The following is a 6,000-nucleotide window of genomic DNA, read 5'->3' as shown; positions in this document are numbered from 1 at the left end:
GATTAGTACAACACCAGTACTAGCACTGCCTGATCTTCAAAGACCATTTGAGATCCAAACGGATGCCAGTGACTATGCCATGGGAGCAGTGTTGATACAGCACAGTAAAGCCATATGTTATCATTCTAAGACATTTAATTCTGCAGTAGTTAACTATCCCACATATGATAAATAATTGTATGCATTAGTGCAGAGTGTGAAAAAGTGGAAACATTACTTAATGGGAAAAGAGACAGTTATACATACTGATCATCAACCACTTCAACATCTACACTCCCAAACTAAGTTGCAGTAATCAAGACACTATAGATGGATGGGTTTTCTACAACAGTTTCATTTAGTCATCAAATATAAAAAGGGCATACACAATAAATTTGCAGACATGTTGTCCAGACCAATTATAAATGCATCTACTATACTTAAGCATAATTCAGTATTGCATGAAAGCTACATTGAACAATATGCTCAAGATATAGATTTCAAAGATGTATATGAAACTTTAAGTCAAGGCAAATGCGTAGAAGAATTGGATTATCACATTAAGGACCAACTCTTGTATCATTGTGGGAAGCTATGCATTCCACAAACTGAAAGAGTAAAGATAATTCGAGAAGCACACACTTCTCTAATATCAGGTCACTTTGGGGTAAGTAAAACGGTTGCACAGCTGCAAAGATTTTGTTATTGGCCAAAAATGAATGAGACAGTTTCTAGATATGTAAGAGGGTGCACCATGTGTGCTAAAAGCAAGCCCAACAATAGAAAACTAGGCTTGTACACTCCACTACCAGTTCCTTCTCATCCTTGGGAAAGTGTTTCCATGGATTTTGTTGGAGGACTGCCTAAATCTAGGAAAGGTCATGACTATTTATACGTTGTTGTGGATAGGTTCAGCAAAATGTGTATTTTGATATCTTGTAATAAACAGATTACAGCTTAACAAATTGCAAAGTTGTTCTTTCAGCATGTACAGGTTCATTTTGGATTACCTACTTCCATTGTATTTGATTGAGACACCCGATTTGTTGGAAGTTTTGGTCGAGTCTATGGGAATTGATGGACACCAAACTGAAGAAAATCACAGCTTTTCATCTACAAACAAATGGCTAGATAGAAGTGGTCAATAGGATAGTGATCTAGTTGCTCAGAGGCTATTGCAGCAAGCATCCCAAACTTTGGGATGAACATTTTTGTTATGTGCAGCATGCTTACAACCAAGCAAAATATTCTTCTACATAGAGATCTCCTTATGAGACCTGTTTTGGTTTCACACGAAGGTCTCCCTTGGATTTTGTCTTTGGTAAAGACATAACAGTTGATGGACACAGTGATGTGGACAAAGCAACCAAGTTCATTGAAAAAATCCAAGAGATTCACCAGGCAGTACAGGAACAGCTGGAAAAGAGCCAAGCCAATATAGGGCAAGGCATGACAAGCATCGGATGGAGCATAGTTTCCAAGTTGGTGATCAAGTCTGGCTGTATATCAGCAAAGATAGAATGCAAGGTGAAGGTAAAAAGCTAAAGCCAATAAGGTATGGACCTTTCAAGATACTTGAGAAAATTGGTGAGAATGCTTTTCGCCTTGATTTACCAGCTTACATGCACATCTACTCAGTTGTTAATGCAGACATCTTGAGACTATTTGAACCTTCATTGATTGAAGATCCCGAAGAGCAGAGTCAATTTCCTTCTGTTGATGATCTATTACCTAAATATCTCAATGAATTGCAGGAAGACACAGTTCTGGACAGGAAGGTGAGGGCAACACGCAGGGGAGATGTTGAGTACCTTAGGATTGGACTCAAGGGTTCAAAGCCAAGCAACACAAAATGGATAGAGATTGGATAAGTAAGACAACTATACCCTCACTTAGTCGATGCTTGAAAACCAACTTTTGGTGGTCCAAAAGCTTTTTCAGTGGGAAGGCCATGATCTGAATTGGATCCTCAAACACTCTTACAGTTTCCTGAACTTTGTAAAACTCATAACAAAAGTTTCAAAGTGCTATGGATGTCAAGCTTATTAGAAATAACCTCTGGACAATGGCAATTTGTGGTCAACACGAAGCAATGAGGACCCTCGGTAAAAGCGCATAGATCGTTGGCCCATGGTAACCATAAGTTGGCACAAACTTGCAAAACGGGAAGTTAGATCTAGAAACAGAGGCAATTTTTGATACGCGATTAGCGCTAAAGTCCCCCTTAGTAAAGGAAAGCCCTGAGTGCTTGGTCAGAGGAAAAATTGTAGAACCACACAGAAATTGCTGATTCCGTCAGAAGGCGGGCCCCGCACTAAAACCGACAGGATATCAGAAGGCCCTCAAGCGGTAAGTGGGTTCGGCCGAGTCCCGCGCGATTCCATACAACGGGTGACATGCATCCACAGATGAGAGAGAAAACCACTCTCATCGCGCGAGTAAAGGGCATGATACTTACTCGCGCGATATGTACGGAGACCGTAGGATCTGGAGGCCCCAGATCAACAGCGGAGAAGAAATCCGATGGGTGACCAGATTCAATAGGGGAATAGGCTGAGGCAGATAAGATTTGAGATCTGGCATGACCGCTGAGTTGGTAGAGGAATCAGTTTCGTGGGCAATCTTGGAGCAACGGAAATAACGACCGTTCAAAGAGAACTAACACTCAGTTCGTGAGGAAACAGGTGGCCACCTCTCTGTGAAATTTTACAATGATGATGATGCAGAGCAGGGGACTCAAGCGGACAAAGGCAAGAGATCCAGGGAGCTGAGAAGCGGAAACGAACAGTCGGGGAGCGGATTGGTTTTAAGCCACGAACAGACAGAGAGTAAAGCAAGTAGAAAGAGAGAGAAGCAAAATCCGAGAGGCAAGAAAGAAGTGAATTGTAGAGAACAGAGAAATCGAGCTGACCTGCAGATCAGAGGCAGCATCGAGCCAGACAGAGACAGAGAGATTCTGAGAGTTTGTGAACTCCAGAGAAGGCTTGAGAGGTTCAAGCAACTCTTTTGTATATACCTGTCAGGTATTAAGTACCAAATTGGGCTCATACCACTGAGACCAGTTGAGGTTGAGATTCAGTAAGGGGAGTCTGTGCACTCTAGATACTTGGGGAATCCAAGTACCATCCTACTAATCATCATCTGTTAAGGGAGACTTGAATTGAGCTCATGATTGTAAAAACTCTTCTTTAAAGACACAATAGAAAAGGTCACCACTGAAGGCTGGACCAGGAGACATAGCCCAGGAGGATTGGGTGAAATCCTTATTAAATTTATTGTGTTTATGTGTTTTCTTGCTGTGTTCTCTTACTGTTTCAGTGTCTGTGTATTTCACAATCTTATCGATTCGTTGCATAAAATAACATAGACATCCCCTATTGCATAAGTCTGTAATACCTTCATTAATCAATTGAGATCATTTACGAGTGATTTCAGATCAGATCCAGATATGTCTATATTTCAAAGTTATCTAATGAAGTCAGGATGATGAGTTCCAAGTTATGGCTTTTATTTTTATTATGGTTTTGGTTTTATACCCTGACAGTCTACTCTTGATAGGTGATGAGCCTATGCTGATGTAAATCAGAAGGAGATATCTTTTGAAGATTGAAATGATATATCATGGTGTTAACATTGCTGGATTTGCCAACAATAGGGGATCACCCTAGTATGAAGTCCCAACTAGACCTCACACTGTTTGGTGTGGGAGTCCCATCCGGTACGATGGCCCGGTTGCCATCATCTTAAGGATTTGCCTCAACTCTTTCTTTTCATCACAAGAGAGTGGTTTCCTTTGTCTTCAAGAAGTGAGTTACGTGTCCCTGGTGAGTGTAAGTTCCACTTGTGTCAATGGTTCTTTCACTGTCAAGGGAGAGGGTGAGAGTGAGTTCCAAGTTGATTAGGAGCAGTCCCAACACTGCTAGGAACACGTAACACAACAGGACATACACAACTTCCTGCGGAGTAGTCCACATGGATGCAGCAGTCACAACACACAAGGGAAGATAACACATATAACATAGTGGATTAGTCCACATGAGTGCAACGGTAGTTTACAACGAGTTTCATGTGAATGGTCTGTCCGGTGTCCGGGAGAGTAGTCTACATGGGCGAGATAGTGTTAACAACATATACAACACATTTCCTTTAACAGATTATGCATTACAACACATGAAATAGTTCAAATGTAGAACACAGGTTAAAGAAACATGCATCACAAGTGTCAAAGATTAGTCTTACAACAATTGCAATACATGTGTGAAAATGTGTTGGCCTGCTAGAAGGCTTCTGAATTAAGTGAAAGTTCCAAGACACATCGTTACACCATACATCACTAACCCCGTCTGAGAGGCATTGGAGTCACTACTTACTCCTCAAAGGAAAGATTATAGACTATCTTGGCTATGTGGGATGAGCTGAGGTGAAGACTCCCTTGCATGTACAAATGAGGGGGTATTTATAGCCAAAGGTGAAACTAACCCTTGTGGCCATTCAACTACCCTCATGACTATTTGACTTCCATGACTTTTCGACTTTACATGACTCCTTGTACAACAAGTGGGTCTCTTGGACTTCCAAATTACATTTCATTGATTTGAAAACATGGACCACAATGGATATGTTGACAACATGACTCATGACATGACTCGACATGACTGTGATGGTAGATTCGTGTTGCTGCTGGAGTGCATGTCGAGCAGCAGTGCTGCTGGGTGATGGATGTCTTCATGGTGTATCACAACTTCACCTCCATATGGCAAAGTGCAAGAAGTCTTAGATGGTTGTTGGTTCACTTGATGTTGCTTTGGCATGTTTCTTCTTACTTGTAGGTTGGAAGGCTTGACAGGCTCATCTATTCGCAAAAGGTTCATGTTCATCCGTTCGTCTGTTCATGAGCACATCTTGCATGTTTGCTCCTCTCTCCATCCGAGAACACATATTTGCATAATCATCCTTTTGTGAGGACATCTCTTCGCATGCATCATTTGTTCATCCATTGGTGAACCTATCCTTCTACATGTGTTCCCTTTGTTCATCCCATTCATCGCCATGCCACATTTGTTGGTGTACCTATACCTGTAGTCACTCATGACGAGACGACATCAAATCCAAAAACCTCGTAGTCTAACATGACACATGATCATTTCGAATGCATGTGACAGGGAGAGGCAACAAGGTTGCGAGGCAGGATGATGGCTCCGGGCACTACTGATGAAAAATGTGCAAGGGTCACTGGGTGATGAAGATGCGCAATCCAAGTCGACAGTGACTGTCCGCAAGGTCTGGCTCGGCTGGAAGGAAAAACTGTGCAAATTTTGGGAGGGACAGTCTAGGCTGCAGGAAGGTAAGGCAGATAGAATATGTGCATTTTCTGGAATGTGCAGGCAGCAGGGGTTGGAAGGAAAAATTTTCACAATTTTCTAGGGAATAGTTCGGGCTGTATGGACGATCAGTAGGCAGAAATTGCGCAGTTTTTTGGAGGAACTGGCCTGCAGCCAAAAATGCACAATTTCTAGAGGGAACTCACAGCTAGATGTTGGGTCATTGGCAGCAGAAATGATGCAATTCCCTAGGGGAACTGGCAGTTAGTTGTCGGGAGCTTGGTAGTAGAAACTACGCAATTCCTAGAGGGAACTGTCAGTCTGCTGCTGGGAGTTGTTGGCGAGAAACGCTGCATTGAGGCTGGGAGGATGGACTGCTGATCATCTGTGCATAATTTCTGAGCTGAGTAGATTGCTAGGCAGTAGAAGGCTTGCTCATGAAAACTTCACAATTTCCTGGATGAGAATCCGGTCGACTGTTAGGAGGGTCGACTGAGAAAACTGCGCAGTTTTTTGAGGGAGACTGGGACGAGCACTAGGTGTCTGTTTGGCCTGTCTGCACAATTTCCTTAGTCAGTAGAGAGGGTAAGGTCAATATCCTCTATGCAATTTTTGAGGGGAGTCAGTCCCAAGGTGGCTGCTGGGTCCGACTCTCTGGGTGGCCAGCATGAAGGTTGAGTGAAATGCTTGCGAGCAACAC

The sequence above is a fragment of the Pinus tabuliformis genome, chromosome 4_1, assembly GCF_031772625.1.
Source record: "Pinus tabuliformis cultivar Carrire ecotype Pingquan chromosome 4_1, CPIR1, whole genome shotgun sequence".
Taxonomy (NCBI): Eukaryota; Viridiplantae; Streptophyta; class Pinopsida; order Pinales; family Pinaceae; genus Pinus; species Pinus tabuliformis.
This window is presented reverse-complemented; position numbering follows the sequence as displayed.